Source organism: Podarcis vaucheri (genome assembly GCF_965113315.1).
Source record: "Podarcis vaucheri genome assembly, chromosome: 1".
Taxonomy (NCBI): domain Eukaryota; kingdom Metazoa; phylum Chordata; class Lepidosauria; order Squamata; family Lacertidae; genus Podarcis; species Podarcis vaucheri.
This window is the reverse complement of record NC_138759.1, coordinates 44,116,464-44,137,555: the sequence shown is the minus strand read 5'-3', so window position 1 is coordinate 44,137,555 and position 21,092 is coordinate 44,116,464. Positions and strand designations below refer to the sequence as shown.

The 21,092-nt window shown below is 44.5% G+C and overlaps 1 protein-coding gene across 2 annotated transcripts in view; it reads right to left on the bottom strand.

The window, feature by feature from the left end:
- BAHD1 (bromo adjacent homology domain containing 1) overlaps positions 1 to 18,286 on the bottom strand; it is a 67,902-nt gene extending 49,616 nt beyond the window's left edge. For both annotated transcript variants that reach the window (XR_014223816.1, XM_082239771.1), the window contains exon 1: positions 17,812 to 18,286. The gene's annotated coding sequence lies outside the window, so the exon portion shown is untranslated. The remainder of the gene's footprint in view (positions 1 to 17,811) is intronic.
- Between the last annotated feature and the right edge of the window lie 2,806 nt (positions 18,287 to 21,092).

Here is a 21,092-nt window from a genome sequence, read left to right as displayed (position 1 = left end):
AACAAAAAGGGACTGCACAGAGCTCCAAACTGACTGAATGGGTGGCAAAAAAACGGCAAAAGCAATTCTATGTAAACAAGTGTAAAGTGATAACATGTAGGGGCAAAATATATTTATTTCACATAAACACAAAGTGACACATTTTTTTCCATGTGTAGGAATGCTGTGTGGGAATCCCCACCTTAGTCATAAGCTCCCATACATAGTGGAATGATTTCTACATACAGGAAATGAGTGCAGCAGAGCCAATTCATGCACTACATTTTTAGGGGCATATCTGAAACATCCCTAGTTATGCATCTAAAAATGTGAAGTACAGTGGTACCTCGGGTTACAGATGCTTCAGGTTAAAGGCTCTGCTAACCTAGAAATAGTACCTCAGGTTAAGAACTTTGCTTCAGGATGAGAACAGAAATCATGCTCCGGCAGCGCGGCAGCAGCAGGAGGCCCCATTAGCTAAAGTGGTACCTCACGTTAAAAACAGTTTCAGATTAAGAACGAACCTCCAGAACTAATTAAGTCCTTAACCCTTAACCACTGTATGAATTTACAAAAAAAACCCTATCAAACTAGTAGTTACTATTATTATTAGTTATTTATCTATATGCTGCTTTATTTTAAAAAAAAGTTTTCAAAGAGCTGTGAATATGCTTCCCAGCTGTGTTGGTTGCTAAACCTGGGCTAGCATATAATTTGCTAAATAGCCAGTGTAACAAACACAAAGGCCCAAACTCCCTGCTTCTCTTCACAACCCCCTTTTCTGCCCACAGACGTCTTCCGTTCATAAAATGCACACACAGTGTTTGCATCATCCTACATATCGAAAGAAAAACATCACAAACTCAACAAGGTGCTAAGTATTGCCACTTTCTCTCTCTCTCTCTCTCTCTCTCTCTCTCTGTGTGTGTGTGTGTGTGTGTGTGTGTGTGTGTGTGAGAGAGAGAGAGAGAGAGAGAGAGAGAGAGAGACGAGAACCCCAGACAGTCAAAATCCTCACTGACTGGATTCTTACTCCTTCTCCAAAATCACATAGGAGTCGTGCCATTAAAATATTGTGGTTTTGGAGTTTGCCTTCATTATGGATGACCTTGCAGAGCTTTGTTTGTCCCCTTTCACCAACTGAACCCAGGCTGAGCCTGTAGAAGGATACTCTGCTATGCACCTCGGAACAGCTGCTATAGGATTTCTATTGAACAAGTGCCACACCCATTCTCCCCCCTTTTCAAAGCAATGCTTTGCTTCTTTATGTCCCTTGGTCCTAATATTAATATATCCCCATTAGGGCTGGGCAATATCAGCTTTTCAACATCGTGATATATCAGCAGCGAAACACTGTGGTCTGGCAATATACCGCGATGTTGAAAAATCAAGCTGCGTTGGCCTCAGACTTCGAGGCACCGGGTGAAATTGCCACAGCTCTCACCGCCGGAGCGGAGACAGTTTCACCCCAGCGCCTAGCGGGCTGGGACAAGGCAGTTTGTTTCTACGGCTCAGCTGGCAGAGCCATCCCTGGTGCTCCCCCCGCTTGCGCAAGGGTCAGCGCCAGGCTGGGGGATCCTTTAACTGCTCAGCTGAGGGGAGCGGCAAGCGCACACTCCTCAGCCGAGCAGTTAAAAGATGCAGAGGGAGGAACAAGCTGTATCAGCACCTTGCCAGTGTAGATTTTTTCTTCCCTCTGCGCAGTATGAGGGCAGAGTGGGATGGCGGTTTCACCAGCGATATATCACTGAGTGAAGCCAACATTGCGGTTTGCTCCTCATACCGGTCCTGGGCGATGTATTGATACATCGCCTAGGCCTAATCCTAATTGGAGCTCTTGAAAGTGCCTGGTCAATTGAACTTAGGATCCACCCAACCACCCACTCAGCTACAGTGTATACATGCAAGGAGAGGTATCTGGAAATCACAGAAGAATCACAACCTAGCTGACCGTTATCACTGGACTGAGAAAAACATGCACAGAGGGACCTTGGGACCATTACTATTAGCTACCAATTCTTGTGGATAGCTGAACATCTGCACACAAACTCAGTAAACACTAAAAACATTCACTTGGTCGCAAATAACTTGGGATCATCCACTGCCAAACACAGACTATTAATCCTAGTAGGCATGTAAACCAGCTAAATGTTAGACCAAATGTTGCATTAACAGCATCATTTATAAATTCAATTTCTGGATGCCTTTCCGATCTACAGGACACAGATGAAATGCAAGGTGTTCTGGCTAAGATTTTCCATTCGAATAGTTCTGTGTAATTCAAAAGCTGACTGCATCGTACCAACACGTTTGTATTTATAAGATGCACATGCTACTTTCCCAAAAAACTATGCTGAACTATGCAGTTTCCATCAAACACTGAAAAGGTATTACCTGAACAGAATACATGAGCAGAAACCAAAGAATATGAACAAGAATGTTGAAGAATAATCAATTTTTTTAAAAAAACAAAAAAACCCCTCCTATCACCGGCACACACACACAAAATTTGGCCACACCACTGATATGCAGCGAAAATCTGCTTAACAGCTTTTGTTTCCCAAAGGCACATTTCTCAAGCCATGCATTTTATAGACGCAGTCCTTCCCACTGCAAGCGCCAGTCTACCAAGCAGCGATCCCTTTTTAAGCCTCCTCATGCTTTCATAAGCACCTCCTGCGTCTGCCCCTAGACCTCCTGGAACATACCCATCCCAGCAAGAGAAAGAAACCTTTGCCTTTATCACTAATTGTATCCTCACAGTAGGAAAGATCAGATAAATCCCAAGACAGGCACTTCTATCCGGATTGCACACAGGCCAAGCAGCCACATACAGTAAAAGACACGCATCTTATGTAGTTAAACCTCCCAAGCGTGAGGGGGAAGGTGGAATCATTACTTCCATGACCTCCATAGAGCAGCTATGATTCCTTGGCCTCTAGTAGTCTTCCTTTTCGCTGATCAAAGGTGCGTCTCACACTCCACCATTTGATGGAAGAAAATAGATGCTCTTCTCTCCCGTCAAGTAAACAAGTAAATTAATGGCACTGAGAAGGCAACTTCAAAGGTGTTTTGAGTTAAAAACACTTTACAAACTTTACAATTTCTATCTCGTAGAGAGCACATTTTCACACCCTTTATTGGAAGTGTGTATCGCTTTTTATCATCACAACAAAAACATTTCATTCGTAGAATATGAAATTTTGAAAGTACACTACAGTTTGTAGAAGCCAAATAGAATATTGCACCTGCCAAGTAAGCCACAATTCAAAGCAGAATACAAGGTTATCACACGGTGGTTACAACACTAGTCCTGTACCTATTCTACAGAGACGATTGAAGAGCAACCTGCAGCTGCAGCCCACTCCTATGGATAGACTCAAGAGCAGTGTTTCCCAAACTTAGGTCTCCAAGCTGCTTTTGGAGTGCAGTTCCCATCATCCCTGACCACTGGTCCTGCTAACTAGGGATGATGGGAATTGTAGTCCAACAATAGCTGGAGACCCAAGTTTGTGAAACACTGCTCAAGAGAGCTGTCATGCAGAAGGTGGGTCAGACTTGTTCTCGGCTGCTCCACAAGGCAAGACTAGAACCAACCAGTGAAAGTTGAAGGGAAACAGACTTTAATTATACAATAAGGGAAAGCTTCCTAACCCTAAGAGCTTTGAGCTCTGGGAGGTGGTGGGCTCCCCTTCACCGAAGGCGTTTAGGCAGAGGCTCCATGGCCATCTATTAGGGAAGCTATAGTTGCACCCTGCATGTAGATTTCACACTGAGCAGGGGGTTGAGCTAGTCTGCCACTACAGTCCCTTCCATGTCTATGATTCTAAGTCCCACAATGGAATATTACTCCAAGTGTGCACAAGACAGAGGGTGGTACCAAACAAAGTTGTCCTGTTTGTGCCAGGGCTTCTGCCTGAGCAACAAAACTTCACCTTTCCTTTCCCCTCCCTGTGCGTCCCCCCATTCCGCTCGGGAGGGTTGAAGGAACCAAGTAAACAGATTTGGGGGCTGCATGAAGTTCAGTTTTGCACGCGGGACGACTTTGTAGGATACAATCCTTGAAGTCATAGATGAAGTTCTTCCTCATTTCTATCCCTGCAGAGAAGACTAGTTTCGTTTTTAAGATGGCAATCTTCACTATGCCAAGCCAGCGAGGCAAGACCTATTTCTATCCCATGGCCTCCTTTCACCCTAATCCCCAAAACCAGAAACACCTTCTTTAGCATTGCCTACAATACCTGTTCTCCATGTATGGATGATTAGGAAAACAACACTTTCTACTCTCTATAGGTTAGCCAACAACAGCACCAATTCAAGTTTCATTATTTATATTCTGCCCCTCCTCTCTCAAAGGAGCCCAGGCCACATTCCAGAAGCAAAATAATGTCTACTAAGGCTTCAACCATGTTTTGGTGGTTGTAGCACAGTTGTGGTATACCCTGGGTGTTATTAGGTCTTCGCTGGTTGTGCTTACATTGCTGGGCACTACTGACACAGCAGCCATTTTTCACGACCAAAAGCCACTCTCATTCTATAGATGCTTATTCCAGTATTTACAGCCTAATCATCAAAAAGCATTACTACCCACGGGTACAGAAGTACCATGAAGGTGTATACAAGGGAGAGAGAAACCCCTTGCGCTTGGTTCTTTGCTGTACTGGTACCAATCTTTGTTCAGCTTCTTAAGTTTGATGTGGAATGATCCACCATGAAAATGTTTCATGAAAGCTTGCTATGAGCTGCAATAGTGCAGGAAATTAGTGCGAAAATAAAATTACAAAATTGCACCTCTGGCTACCAGAGACATCTCTCAGACCCAAACCTCTCTTCCCAAATAATCTTTGCTACATATGCTAGACAGCTCTTACCAAGGATCATGCTATTTTTGCAAAAATTACTTAGGCCATCACTTGAGGTCACCTTCAAATGCAAACACCACATCTTGGCCAGCATTACCCAGCATGAAGGACTGGGCGATGTTGGTGTCCCAAAATACAAGCTCTTAAGAGTCAGAAGGCAGGAGCTGCAAGGATGGTTTTGTCATGCAAGTAGAGAAAACCAGCTCTCTGTGCTGCATACTTTATTTGGTCCTTTGCAGTCCTTACTGTTCTAGTCCTTACTGCTTTTTAAACAAATGTTATTAAATATATATAAGAAAAATACAAACCTAAAACAGTAACCATAATCAAGCTCCCACTCCCACTTTGTCCAACACAAACACAGAGTATGAGAATTAATCTTATTCTTATTAAGATTTATATACCACCCTTCATCAAAAGACAGTTCAGGACAGTTCACAAGATTAAAAACACGAGATAAAAGCACAAATCAATAGCTAAAACAGAAACAAGAAAACAGGGTGGTATAACCAGTGCTTTTTCTCCCCCCTAGAAAACTAGGTGTCGGTACTCGCCATTAAGTTATTATAGTGTCACACTTTTTAACAACTGCGTGCCCTTGAGTACCCCCTTTAAAAAAGCACGGGGTATAACCAAAAGGCCTTTGTGACTTCAAAACATTATAAGGAATGTCAATCACTTCTGTATTTCCGGTCATAGAATCATAGAATTGTAGAGTTGGAAGGGGCACAAGGATCATCTAGTCCAGTGGTTCTCAACCTGTGGGTCCCCAGATGTTGCTGGACTACAACTCCCATCATCCCTGAGCTCTTGTCTTGCTAGCTAGGGGTGATGGGAGTCGTAGTCCAACAACATCTGGGGACCCACAGGTTGAGAAAGGCTGATCTAGTCCAACCCCCTGCAAGGCAGAAATCTCAGCTAAAGCATCCATGACAAATGCTCATTCAACCTCTGCTTAAACACCTCCAGACCTTTGATAAATGAAAGAAAACATATTTTCTGAAGAGTGTAGCATTTAGTAGTATTTTAAGACTTTCTGATAAAATGCTTTCCATGACAGATTCATTGACATCCAATGAAGCTAAATGTTGGAAGATTTAGGACAGATAAAAGAAAGCGCTTTTTCATGTGGTGCATAGTCAAACGATGACGCTCGCTCCCCTAGGAGGTAATTATGGCTTTAAAAGAGGATTAGACAAATTCACGGAGGAGAGGACTATCAATGGCTACTAGCCATGATGCCTATAAACTACCTGCACTGTTCGAGTTAGCAATGTTTCTGAATACCGGTTGCTGGAAATTGCAGGAGATCAGAGAGTGCCCCTGAGCTTGTGTTCTGCTCCCGGGTTTCTCACAGGCATCTGGTTGGCCACTGTGAGAAAAGGATGCTGGACTAAGATGGGCCACTGGTCTGGTCCAGCAGGAAATTCATATGCTATCATCAGTGTCCAGATCACAACTGACATATGTGAACGTATGCACCAAGTACAGGATGTGGACTCAGAAATCACATACCCAGAGAGAGAGCTTGGGTATTGTATGAATATGCCAAATCGACTAACAAATAGGCCTGGACATTGTTTGGGGGACTTGTCCTGGGAAAAACAGCCCCAAAGTTAGCCCTTGGCCAGTTTTAGAAATCTCAAACAATGATAATGACGACAGCCCTGTTCTAACTTGCTGTAATCGCTGGTGAAGAGATGATGATGCAGCAGGCTGTATAGAAACATCCAGGTTTACTGTACATTCGTGTGCTGCCCTAATAGAGGGAACAGGAAAGTTCTTCACCTGATGTTAACATTTCCAGGACAGCAGATGACGCCAAACAAAAATGCAGAAAAGCAATGGAGAATATTGCTTGACTAGCAGTGCAGACTAAACGACTTTAACCACTGTGATGAAAATAGCCGTTTTTTATGTACTTATGTTTTCTCTAACTACAGTGGTGCCTCGCAAGACGAAATTAATTCGTTCTGCGAGTTTTTTCGTCTTGCGAATTTTTCGTCTTGCGAAGCACCTCTTCAAGCAATGCACCCTGGGTATTAACGGTTTTAAGAAAAAGGAAACAAACTTGCAAGACGTTTTCGTCTTGCGAAGCAAGCCCATAGGGAAATTCGTCTTGCGAAGCAACTCAAAAAACGAAAAACTCTTTTGTCTTGCGAGTTTTTCGTCTTGCAAGGCATTCATCTTGCGAGGCACCACTGTACTGTAGAATTGTCACATGGTGGGAGTTATAATAAATGAACCCCTGACCCATGAAAAGATTACACACACTGTCTCGATCTCCCCTAGGAAAGCTGGAAGCGTCACATTTTGCATGGATGCCCCCAGCAGCAGACTCCAATGCCTGATCTTCTTGTTTTCTTAGAGCTTAAAAGCCTCCCTCCCTAACTTCTTGCTTTATACCAACGAGATCAGGTGTTAAGTAATTTCTTCAACCCATCAATGCTGTATCAAACCTTTTCTTGCACATTCCTGCCACTATTTAGCAACATTTATGTCTCCGGACAGCGCTGGCCCCCGGCCTATAGATGTGAGATGGGCGCACAAACCCCAGAGTCTGTCAAGACTGGCCCGCTCGGGCAGGGATACCTTTACCTTTACCTATGTCTCTTTATGGTTGCCAAAGTCTCCCCAAACAATTCAGTAGGGAATCCAGGATTTCGGCTTATCCACCCAGCTTCACATAGACAAGTCCTGTTTCAATTGAGCTTCAGCCTTTACCCCAAACGTTCATATCTGCATGCATTTTTTTGCATGAAAAATACTTTAAACTAAGCTAGAGTGAAGATGACAATGCAATGACAAACCTAGACAGAATCTTAAAAAGCAGAGACATCACCTTGCCAACAAAGGTCCGTATAGTTAAAGCCATGGTTTTCCCAGTAGTGATGTATGGGAGTGAGAGCTGGACCATAAAGAAGGCTGATCGCCAAACAATTGATGCTTTTGAATTATGGTGCTGGAGGAGACTCTTGACAGTCCCATGGACTGCAAGAAGATCAAACCTATCCATTCTGAAGGAAATCAGCCCTGAGTGATCACTGGAAGGACAGGTCCTGAAGCTGAGGCTCCAATACTTTGGCCACCTCATGAGAAGAGAAGACTCCCTGGAAAAGACCCTGATGTTGGGAAAGATGGAGGGCACAAGGAGAAGGGGACGACAGAGAACGAGATGGTTGGACAGTGTTCTTGAAGTTACGAACATGAGTTTGACCAAACTGTGGGAGGCAGTGGAAGACAGGAGTGCCTGGCGTGCTCTGGTCCATGGGGTCACAAAGAGTTGGACACAAAAGTGAAGATGCATACAGCATAAGTACATCTTAGTGTCTGTACTGCTAGCAATAATGTAAAGTTTGCTTTATTTACCTTTCAGGAATCTTTTGGGGATTTAAAATGGTATATATAGCAAACTTAGGAATATTAAGTATTTTTTTTCAAAACAATTTTGCACATTTCATACACGTTATGAAATATTAGAATATATAACTGAATCCATGTGCTACATCCCATTAGTATATTTTTGCCATCAGAAAAGGAATTATTTGTCCTCCTTCCCTACATTTCACTGCCAACCTTAACTATTTTAATTATTTCCCACAAACTCACTAGAGACTTCCAAAGCAGGTGCACTTTCTGTCTTGCAATCTCTATTTTCGCTGCCATTATGTTGGAACCACTTTAGCATCCTTTTTGCTAATACGCAGACATCTAACATATCCGAGTAAGATTGTTAATGAATCTACACATAAGGAATACCCAAAGTATTGAGTATGCTTGTATCCTGAATTTTCAACCCACCAATGTTTACAGTCTGCTCCTACTAAACCACACTTCCAAATATAGCCTAGAATTTCTTGAATCTTAGAGGAATCACATATGTATATATGCATTACTCCATATAGTGGGGGGGGGGGTTTAGACTATCAGCTATTGATATCTGGAACTATTTTTTTTAAATGTAAATCCATGCATGTTCAGCTGCTGTAATTTTTAGATCTCTTTTTCCAACCTCTTGTAAAATTTCATTCTCAAGTAACACCTTAAAAACTGATTAAAGACCAGTTATAAGTATGGGCTCTTAACACCTCAGATTTAGTAAACTAGCCCAAAGTACTAATATTCATCACCTGTGGAAGATAAGCAGTTAGCTGGAAAAATGTACACGAATGTGCATTCCGCATTTTTTAAAAATTCCCCTCTGCTAAGATACTAAGTAGAATTAAATACAATCACATTCTTGGAAGCTCAATAGACTGTCATATCTAGAAACTAGCTAGTTTTCCCAACCAATTAAAACACCTATTGAGATTAATGGATTAACAGCTGTAAGAAAATGGACCCTGTGTTCTAAACAATAATAATGTTACCTGCTACATTAAAAGGTATATGAGGAATTGTGACAGGATAAGAATACCTTAGAACACAAGGATACGCCACTCTTGTTTACTCCAAGTTGAAATAAACGATAACAATACAAAGGTGTGAGAATACATTTTTACATTATGTTCCTCCTTTATAACCAGAAATCCATTTTGGACTGATACTGCCTGGCCCACTAAGATGAAGGTGGATATTATTTTAAAATGTTCTTGATAAAGTATATACTTCCGGCCAAAAGAGAAATAAGTTTAGCCATTTACTGTTATCTATGATATTCCATATTGATTCTACTGATCCTGATCTCTTTAAATCTTATCAGCTAAAGGACTGTGTTTGTTTGAAATTAAATTCTAGAGTTAGAAGTGACTTTAATCCCCAAATATTTTATTGAAGGTTTCTAAGGAGTTTGAAAGAAACTATATCTTGCTTTTACAGCTATGTGATATGAAAAGTCATAAATTCCGACTTGGTTGTTAATCCAGGATGAAGACTAAACTCATTCATTAGTGTTGTGGTTTCTTTTTTCCTTCACTTGCCATATTAATCAATTTTGGGCCTTAATCAATCCTCCCCTTTCCAATTAGAAAAAGGGTTCCCATTACCCACTGAAACACAACTGGCTCATGGATAACATAAAACTTTGCCCCAATGATATAATGCATTAGTCTGTGCAAAACTGAAGGTGAAGGAATAATTCCGGTGAAAGAACTAAGCACCACTAAATTAAAGAAGTATAACTTTCATCAACTCCACAGACCTATTTTGCTCCTCTTAACAGTTAAACAAAATACTGCACTTGAAATCATCTCAGGCTGGAACTGTCTGGAATTGGATTTAAAATTTCCTGCCCAAAAAAATGCCCCCTTTTTCAAGGCTATCAACACAATTAACTCTATACAGCAATCTTCTGAAATCTGTATTAGGTTGGTATCCTGATCCCATGGCAATTTTGCTTCTGTATGCATTTCTTGCTGACTTTTCAAAGTTGCCTATACAATCTCTCACTGCTTTGCCCTTGTTCTGTTGCTACTCTAGCGACTGAATCAGCCAAATGTCCTAGCAGAACACAAGAGCGTCATCAATTAAAAAAATGTTTTGTTGTTGCTGTTGTTGTTTAAGGGAGCTAATACCGGTATATACAGAAACGTCACAAGTTACCCTAACTGATTTGGGAAATCAAGAGTGAGCAACCTATTGTATCGCAAGGAATTAGTCAGCACAGGGGCTCACTCATAATTTTGTTAGTGCACACACACAACCCATGGTTGTATCCTACCCTGACAAATCCAAACTTTTTTTACGTAGCACACATTCACTGTGCAGCGCTCCTTACTTTCTCTATTTTGTTCAATACAATTAAATTACAGTTATGCACAGGACTATAATGGCAATTTTCAATTAGTTCAGTTGATTAGCTAAAAACTAGAAGTTGTTCCCACAATAGCCTCTTTGCATTATTCCTTCATCTGGGTGTTTACAACTACTTATGTAGGTTAATAGGGAGAGGAAAATATGCATTGCACAGAAGCAAAATCCAAATGTGTCATCTCAGTATCCTCTACTTGATGATCAAGGCTGGTGGTGAGTTTCCTTTTTTTAATTAACAGGTATTAATTAAAATAGTTATGTTATTTGTGGTACCAATTGATAAGGTATAATTGCATGTCTGACTACCAAGGCTCACCAACTATTTCAGCTGTTTGTTTTGCATCTAATGATTGCTGGGAGTCGAGCCTCTGTACTGGAATAAGTCTGAACAGTATTTGAAGAAAAAGTATTCCCAGCCTTCTATTTCAATAAAAGTTTCAAATACTGCACAAGAAGCACCAGCAATTATTTATTTTTATTTTAAAAAAGGATCACAAGGCTGAGGAAAACAGTCTCTTGTCCCAAGAGCTGACTCCTCCATGCACCCATCTCACATCCTCAACACATATTAACGGACAAACTTTTTAACAACCATAGCCTGAAATCAGGGAGGCACAAGGCAAATGCAGGAGGAAAAGAATGCCAGAGGTGCCTACCAGGTTCAAAGAGTTACTCAGCAGCAACAGCCACAGAATAGTAGTTACTGGAGTACATGGCAGGACAACAGGCCCTGGTTAAAAGACTTACAGTCTATAGTGCGACACAAGAGAACACAAGAACAGGCTGCTGCATCAGGCATTGGCCCATCTAGTCCATCATCTTGTTTTCACAGAAGCCTATCAGTTGCCTGTGGGAAGTTGCAGTGGAGAGGAAGGGGTAGGAAAGACCCACGGTATAAGCAGCCTTTTGTAACGCAACTCTGGATATACCGTATTTTTTTGCTGTGTGTCTTATGGAGTGAATGTGTGGTCCCTGGAGCCAAATTGCCCAGGGGCGAAAAGCAGCTCATGCTTTTTTCTTTTTCTTTTTTTTTGAAAGAGGGAAGTGGGTGTTGAAACAAAGCCGCTAATCACCAAGCGATCGGGGAGGGAGATAAGGGAGCTAGAGATAAAGGAGGCTGCCTGGGAGGGGGGAAGTAAAAGCCCATGGATCCTCAGGATTTTTGCAATGGGTCACCCCAAATTCACCATCAGATCACACAGCATGTCCATGGCTACAGCCTGCACCAAAAACACACACACATCTACTGTTTCGTGGGGCCGCAATGGTTACAAACGTGGTTACAAAGCATGGATCCACATGGATTCTCAGTATTTTTGCACTGGGCTACCCCAAACTCACCGTCAAATCACATGTCTGTGGCCACAGTATGAACCACAAAAATCATACATCTACTTTTCGATCAATTTTTTTTTTTTCTGTTTTCCTCCTCTAAAAACTAGGTGCGTCTTATGGTCAGGTGCGCCTTATGGCGCGAAAAATATGGTAACTTAGTGTCTCTGTCCCCGTAATATATTTTATTCAAAAGGACAGTATGGAAGAGTTACTGTTCTATTAAAAGTTGTGAAGGGCTATAAAGAAGCCAACATTCCATTTATTTATTTGTTTGTTTTGTTAAAGGAGGAGAACAGAAGCCTTCAAAAATGGCACAGAAACTTTCAAGGATTGGTTCAAGGAGGAGCTGTAAATATTGTGGCAGCCGATTCGGTACTGCTACGTGAATGACGGGATATCATTAGGAGTGTTTCTTATAAGGGAAACAAATGGGAGAACAATGGGAAAATGCAAAACTGTCTATGAAAAGTCACACCGCGCCCCACTTTCAAGGGTCACTAATCCCACAAACATTGGGTAGAGGACCCAAATCTAAAGAGTGTCTTAAGTTCTCTCACTGTCTCCTATATGAAGCTTTGCCTCGACAAAGGGCCTTTTTAAAAGTGCTGTAATAAAGAATGTTGCAGACTGTGTTCATAGAGATTAAGGCAGGTTTTCAACAGGAATGTTGGGCTGGGGGTTCTATCTAATGCTTAAGCAAATCCACTCAGAGATCAGAGGATTTCTGGTCCTAAAGGTGCTCCGATTTTCTCTTTGCTTTGAAAGATCAATGACAGGTGCCTTACTGGGGCAAAGGTCACAAAGAGGAAGCATCCAGAATGAAACTGACAGGTCTTGCTTACAGAGGGAATGCCCACCATTCTGGACCTTGCTGTGATTCTTCTCTTAAAAGAATGAAAATGAATCCTTCGCTTGAATCAATTTGCTAGAAAATTCTGTATTTTTAACAAAGGCTCTCAAAACGGCGTTTAACTCACTTGCAGCATATCAACTGCAGCTCGCTTGATGCAGCATCACAGCTGAGGAGTGTGGACTCGGAAGTCCTTGGTCCTCACAGCCTCAACCCACCCAACCCCACCTGCATTATGGTCATAACAATACAGTGGTACCTCGGGTTACAGACGCTTCAGGTTACAGACTCCGCTAACCCAGAAATAGTGCTTCAGGTTAAGAACTTTGCTTCAGGATGAGAACAGAAATCATGCTCCAGCGGCGTGGCAGCAGCAGGAGGCCCCATTAGCTAAAGTGGTGCTTCAGGTTAAGAACAGTTTCAGGTTAAGTACGGACCTCCGGAACGATTTAAGTTCTTAACCCGAGGTACCACTGTATTGACCTACCTTGCAGGACAAGAAGTTATAAAAGATTGCAGAAATATGCATTCAAAATTATTTGAATAGGCATTGAAAATGCACGTTATAAATGCAGTCGTACCTTGGAAGTCGAACGGAATCCGTTCCGGAAGGCCGTTCAACTTCCAAACGTTCGCAAACCAAATCACGGCTTCTTATTGGCTGCAGGAAGCTCCTGCAGCCAATCAGAAGCCGCAGAAGCCCTGTCGAACGTTCGGGTTCCAAAAGAACGTTCGCAAACCAGAACAACCACTTCCGGGTTTGCAGCATCCGGGAGCCAAAACGCCTGAGTTCCAGGGCATTCGGGATCCAAGCTACGACTGTACTAAGTCTTCAAGCCCTGCTCCACAATCTACTGACTAAAATGCAGTTGATAGGTAAACACTGCAAGGCTACTGTTTTGGCTTCCAGACTTCGGAAGTATCTAAACACTTGAACGTCCAGCCCCCACTTTGATTCTGCTTTGGCATTTCATGAAAAATGATACTGCTCAGCAAGGCTCTGGTCCATGACTGTGTGCTCTTCTCTTTCATGATGATGATTTTACGCTAGGCTATTTCTTCAGAGCCAGTAGTTTTGATTAAAAATAGCAGAACGTTGTTAGCACCTTTAAATACTCATTAACGGAAAGTAGAGTGAAGAATAAAAGTATTTTAATAAATAAAATCCACTTCCCTTTTATTTTGAGATGATTATTAATGCAGGCAAGAATTCCAGTCTGGGGCCCGCTACATACAAGAGACTACCTGCAAGGATCCCTTCAAACCTTGTTTTCTCTGACTGATTTACACACTTGTCTAAGACGAGAAACCCATCTCTAACAAGGACTCCAGATTTCTGTTCATCCTACTTTGAGCTGGGAACATCGGATAGGCGACATCTAACTTCTCCAGAAGTGCAACACAGCACGACACTATTAGCATAGTGAATTACTGTGAATTACTGAAAGCAGGTTTCAGTAATTAAATGTTGGGGCTTACTCTTTTCCAAAGTTCCCAAATGGCCATAGACACTGCAAATCCTCCTACCCTTTTTAATGTATTTCACACTTATTCAATGTATATGTACAATGGTGCAGCTTGTACAGCTTTTCCTGCCTGCTTTATACTGAAATTATATTCAATATTCACAACGTTCTCCTCGTTCTTCATTTGGATGCTTAATAGGTAATCCTGTTCCAGCCCATCTTCACTGCTACATGCTGATACCTATTCCCACCTTTCACTTTTGTCCGGTTCATCTGACTTTAAGCAAGCATGGACCAAGCCCCCTCGACGTCCAACAGAGAAGCTACTGCATTTCTAATACTAAAAAAGGGCTGAGCTATCAGCACTAGAAAATTCCTTTAGACCAGGTACTTCCCGCCCCTGTGTGGCAAGGTGCTTCATATTCTAACTGTAATCAAATATTGGATGGGTAAAAATCAAACAATACAACTTAAAAAACACACTAGCAAATGAAAAAGTCAGCATATATCCCTGAAGAGAAGCATGCACTAGATCAGCTTACAAACACGATACAAGCAAGATTCTTGAACCAGCAAATATTCTGATTTATTATGATGCCAGAGATTCTTTCAAATGCATGAATTCCTCAAGCACTCTGTAAAAGTCCCTTTGGAATGTCACAAGGAAAATTTAGCATTGCGCCACCTACTTGAAACCAGAACTCTGGATCTCAATCCAATCTACAGAACACATCTAGCAGCTTGCAAATGCCCTGTAGGCAAGAGCTTTAGACATGGATAATTTGGAAAGAAGGGCAGCCAGTGAAACCAAAACCCAAAGCCACGGTTTATCCATGGATTCACCAGGTGATCTCAGGCATCTGCCTTGGATCAATTTCTTACAAAATGGAAATTAACAAAAGTCGATGCAATAAGGAAATGTTACATGCCTTAAGGATTAGTCAGGCTACATATCTAAATAAATAAAACGTAATGATCCATCTAGAACTGGCTAATCTCATAAAGTCAGAAGCATCCGGAAAGGAGCAAGAGCTGATCGCTGATCGCCTGAAGTTACTTTCACATTTTACTACAGAAAGCAACACAAGCAACCGGTTTTGTTTTCCATACAGATAGAAACAAATGGAAATCAGTGTCATCTGACGCTTAACTTCATTCCTCTACATATATGACAAGAAACCTTAACTTAGAAATAAAAACAGAAAGTTGCTTTCCTAATCCTAACATTACTCTTCTACGTAAACACAGCTTCCAGATTTTAGAAGCTCAAGTCAGATGTGTGAACATGTGGTCTACATAATGAAACAGAATGCCTGATGTTCCACACTGTAGTTATGCATAGGGAGTGACATACACACTTTTCACAAAACAGTCGTCCAACATGCAACACTGAGTTGCTACAATCTGAGTACAAGATTAATTTAATGCTGTTACCAAACATTTTTAGAACACTCATGAAGTACCACAAGAACCCCTAAAGATAATTTTCGCAATACTCCTTCAATCCTCTTTTCTGTTTTTAAAAGAAATGAAGTTCTAAAATGAGCCTGTAAAAGGTTTTTAAACAGGCTGGAGATATACACTGTGGATGACTAACCAATCATATTTTAACCTTCCCACAATTTTGCACATCACCTGCAAACAGAAATGTTCCATCAACTGCACCATTTCAGTTTTCCACCCGTTCCTGCCTGTTCAGAAGGCTATGGTGGGAGGAAAGATAACCTGTCAGAAACACTGATGTGGATTTCATTCTGGGTACCCATTTGTTCGCTCTCTGTTGCAACTGTCAGACAAGGAAGGGAAGGGGACTCCTTACGTACACTCTCTTGCTACTCTTAGGACATGAGGAGGGTGTGAAAACTGGTGTTAGCATCTTCTCCCTAAGTGCAAGGGGTGACATTTAAAACAGGAGAAGAATGAGCTTGTGGATAGTAATAAAGTACATTCCAGTACTCCTTACTGGAAGGGAAGAAAATTCCAAATTTGATAGCCAATGCACTCAAAAATGTACATCTGATTTTGGCCTATGCAAACACTACACATCCAAGTTATGATAAACAGAGAAATACCACACAAAACAAATATTTATATTCTATTCCCTGAACTATTAACAATTACAAAATAATTATCTCCAGGAACAAGTAACACATCCGCTTAGCTCCCTTTGTTTTTGCTACCACTTCACAAACGTCTTCCACTATGTTGATGGCAGCTTTCAAATATCACAGCAAATCAGTAACTTTACTTTGCCTCACTGAGGCATGTCTCTTGAGCCAGTCTCAAGTTATTAAGTGCCTTGTTCTTTCTAGAGAAAACCCATCAAGATTCAGTTTCCGATGCCTCTTTCCCACGACCACTTTCTTTTTTTAAACCCTCTTAGGTTTGATCGCTTCTGTTCTGGCGCTCGGTTCCAAGTTCCTGTTCCAAAAGACCCCTCACGAGAAAGAGAGAGTGTTGCATGCGTCTTTGTCTTTTACAGCCCATGTTAAACAGGACATCTGTCTCTGTGTCTGGTTTATCCCAAAAGGTGCCTCGGATAGACACAGCAGCCCTCTCCCAACTAGGAAACAAGACTGGGTGACAATGTCGTTTTCCAAGAGGCAGGGGACAAAATTAGGAAGGGGGGGAGGAGAGAGAGAGAGATAGCGCGAGCGCCAAGGAGGCCCTTCACGTGGTCTCCCATGGGTTCAGTTCCTGCCTTTCCCCCCGATGAATCGGGAGGGAGAAAGGGGGTGTTGTTTTCTCGATCGTCGATGTAAAAGTTAAATGGCTTTATTACATAACTTTAGACCTTAAAGCTAATCCCAGGAAGCGAAGCGGCAGCCTGACCCTCGCTCGCATGATCCAAGTGGGCCACCGGGGAGTCGTTGCCAGAGCTCAGCCCACCTGCCACCGGGGGCCATTTCCTCCCTGCTCTCCGGCGGCCGGGTGATGGGCGGGGAGAGACGGGAGCAGCCCGGAGTGTCCTTCAGCTCGGGCAGAGGACCAGCCCCAGGGCCACGGCGCCCTTCGGGGAAGGGGGATCGCCGCCCACCCCCAGCGACAAGGCAGGCCCCCGGCGACACACACACTGGAGAGGGATAGGAGGAGGAGGAGGTTGCAGGGGAGCGGCGGCGGCTGCTACTGGAACCGCAGCCAGCAAACCACCCACCCACCGTGACACGAGGACGATCAGGGAAGCGGGCTGAGCCGCCCGGAGGGACACGCTGCCTGAAGACCGCCACCGATCGTCCTCCCTCCCTCCCCTCCAGGGCCCCGTGCCGGCACCAGCCGGATCCCAGCAGAAAGTTCCCGGTGGCCCCCGGCTGAAGCCTGCGCGCCGCCTCGTCCCGCAAGAGCCGCGCCCCCCTCCGCCCCCCGCTTCCCCGGCGGCACCTGTTCCCATCACCGGCCCGCGCCCGGCAAGTTCCTCGACGCTGCGCCCTTCCAAGCAGCGCCGCCGCCGCCTCCGGCTTGTGGGGCTCGCGAGGTTGGCGGCGTCGGCGGGCGGAGCCCCATCGCGCTGCCGGCCGGCCGGTGCAGATTGACGGGCTGACGCCGAACTCGCTCGCTCGCTCGCACTCACCGGGGCGCTGGCGGGCTGCTGCTCCTCCGTCGTCGTCGTCGTTGCCGGCGCCGTTCGGCTCAAGCGGGCCCACCCAGGGCAGGCGGAGGCCCCGGCCGGGCTGGAATCCGGCGGCTGGAACGCCCCGGGGCGCCCGAGTCCCGGGCTCCACGCTGCTGCGTCAGCGCCGCCTCCTCCTCCTCCTTCGCCGCCGCCGCCGCGTAGCCGCCCGGCTGCGGGATGGGGACTGGAGGCGCGCCCCCTTCTGGGGCCCGCGCGCTCAAGGCCGGAGGAGGGGGCGGCGGCTGCTGCTGCTTCTCCTGCTCCCGCCGCGGCTCCCGCTCCCGCCGCTCCCTCGGCCGAGGAAGGCTCGGCTGCCGTCCTGCCGCCGCTGCTCCACTGCTGCTGCCGCCGCCTCCGCGCCCGCCGCCGATGTGCTCTAACTCCCCGAAAGCAGCAGCGGCAGCAGCGAGCCCCTTGCTCCGCTCAGGCTCCGTCCTCCCTTCCTGCTTCCTCGTCGGCAGCCAATCGGCGCCCTCCCCAGCGCCGTCCGCTCCGACGCGCCCGCCAATCGCCAGGCACCTGGCCCGCCCCCGCTAGCCAATCTCCGCACCAACCACCCGCCCCAGCCAGGTCCCAGCGCAGCTTGCAAGGCAAGGCAGGCAGGCGAGGCGGGCGGCTCCCAGCGGACACGGCATGGCCACGGCCGCCCAGCCGGGGGAGGGGCGTCCCCACGCGAGCGGCAGCATCCTCCGCGCGCGCCCCGCCCCCCCCCGCCGCCCAACCTGTCTTCTCGGCAGCCCCATCGCTCTTTTCCCGCCTGCCCAAGTCCCCATCTGCTTTTCCCATCCTCCCCTGGACGTGAGCGGGGCGGGGGCGCCTTCCCTCCTCGCCTCGGCCGCCCCTCGTGCTTCCCCACGCGGCTTACCTCGCGGGGAAGAGAAACGCCTCGAAGAAGTTTATTTAGCCCGGCTCCGTCCGCCCCCCGCCCCCCCAATTCTCCCCCTCCTCTTCCCGTGGCTCTTTCTCGCCCTGTCACACAACGGACTAGCCGTCACCTTGGTCGGCCACCAACAGCACCCTCCTCCTCCTCTTCCATTCGAGCGCCTCTTCCTTTGTTGCATCCAGTCCCCTCGGGAGATTTTCCATATTCAGGTCACCGGCTCTACTTGTCAGTCACCCTCCACGAGAAGCCGCCCACATCGACCCGAGTCCCTCTGCTTTCTACCCATCTACTTTGCCCAGAAGTTCCTAGGCTAACAATCCTCCTTTCCCTCAACTTTCCCTTACTTATTGGACTTTCATCTCGACCAGTCTCTAAAGCTTGGAGGAGCATTTGTACAGCTAAAGAAGAATCGCCGCCCCCCAAATCCCCCATCTCCTTGCTGGCATTCGGGAAGGGAAGGGGTGGCCTTAGCAGCCTCACTTCCACTCTTGGGTACTAGACTGTCCTTGCGCCTCATCTCTGCAACAACAGGGCACCTGTGGACCATAGCTGTGCACACCATAGACAAATGCAAGCTTGATTGCATTACCATTTAAGATGATTACATAGCACTGAATATTGAACCAAGTCCTCAGCACAATATCAAGGCTGCAGAATAAATGAGCAAAACATTGCATGCACCTTGGTAATGTTCATTGTGTGTGTGTGTTCCTCCTTCAGGGAGCCTAATGTAAAAATGTCAGGTTAATACAACAGGCTTTTCAATTTTGTCTTCTAACTGTCCAGTGTTCGTTCATTCTCATTTTCCAGTTTTGCTCATAGAGAACCAAAGGTTCTTTGCTCTGTGCTGCAAAAGACTTGGTTTGGGGGCATTTAAGCTGATCTGGGATCATTTACTGCAGAATAATCTCTTGAAGGCTGTGGGCTACCTACCCTCAGGCTGCTTGCAGGTTGTGACCTTTTGAGCAGCTGGATTTTAATTCCAGGTCCACACATTACCCACCTTAGATCACACGGAAACACTCTACCACCCCAAATTCTAACCATATTAAACTACAATGACTGATAAAAGGCCACATGAATGCATACATAATCCATTTTGCTTCTCAAGCTACAATTCCCTAAAAAAAATGAATCAACAAGTAATCAAAGAGTACCATGACACTAGCCTACTGCGTGTACATGATTTCACTTTTGTATTCCTTGTTAATTATTTTGGAATAATTAACTACATTTCTCTTGCTGTAAACAAACACTACTATAAACTTCCATTTCTGCTGAAAGCACATACACTTTTTGCAGTATTTTCCAGGAATCCCAACAGAAACTGTTTATTTTCCCAGGAAATGGGGGAGAGCCCTTGCCCTGGGTGAATGTGGGCTCAGTATATGGCACAACAGTGGAAAAAGGAAAAAGGTAATGGTTCACATTCAATTAGTTTTAATACACTTTAAATTAAATTAAATTAAAGTCATCTACATCTGCAGGCATCTTGGCGTATTGTAATTTTGCTCAACTCTTCTTGATCTTTCTGGTGCTCCTTTTCAGTTGCTGCTTCTGCACCCACTTACATGCTTACTGGTTCATTCACATGAAGAAGCACAAGGCAACTCCTATAGTGGTGCTTTGGGATATATAGGCAACTCCTATAGTGGTACTTTCCAATAAATGAAACCACTTCCAATGTTACATGCCCGTTATCTGAGGATCTAATATTTACAGGCCTAGTACTTTCTCAAAGATCTGCTTATGACATCATTATCACGATAATCTCTTAGACACTAACAAAATTCAGTTGTAGCTCAAGTGTTTATTTATATATCAATCTCAGACCAGTTTCTAAAAATGAATTGAAAATTTAAACACTGCTTGTGACTTGTGATCATAGGGAAGGGTGAAAGGTTCAGAAAGGGGGAAGGGAGGTTCCCTGCCTGTCACTACTTTCTAGAATTTACAAGACGGTGAGATCAAGTTGTTCTGAGAAGTGTAAGGAGGTCATCCACATCAAGTGATCTTAAGCATGCATGTTGAATCAGGTGCTTGAAGAAGACTAAATGCAATCCCCAAGAGCAATCCCTAAAACACTGGTTCAGCCAAGGATATATGCATTAAAAGTGAGGTCCACATATGAAAAGTGAGAAATTTCATTTCATATGCCTAGAGCAGCAGCAATCCTGGTTTTTGTATAATTTCTGTTTTGTTTATTGGGAAAATGTCTACATTTCTTGGAAAAGTGTCTGAATTACAACACATTTCTCTGACTCATCTTAAAATGAAGCAGCTGTCACTGCTGGATTCTTTAAGAATGATTTCTTTAAACGGGGGCATCTTCTGCTTCAAAATACTTACAAATGCA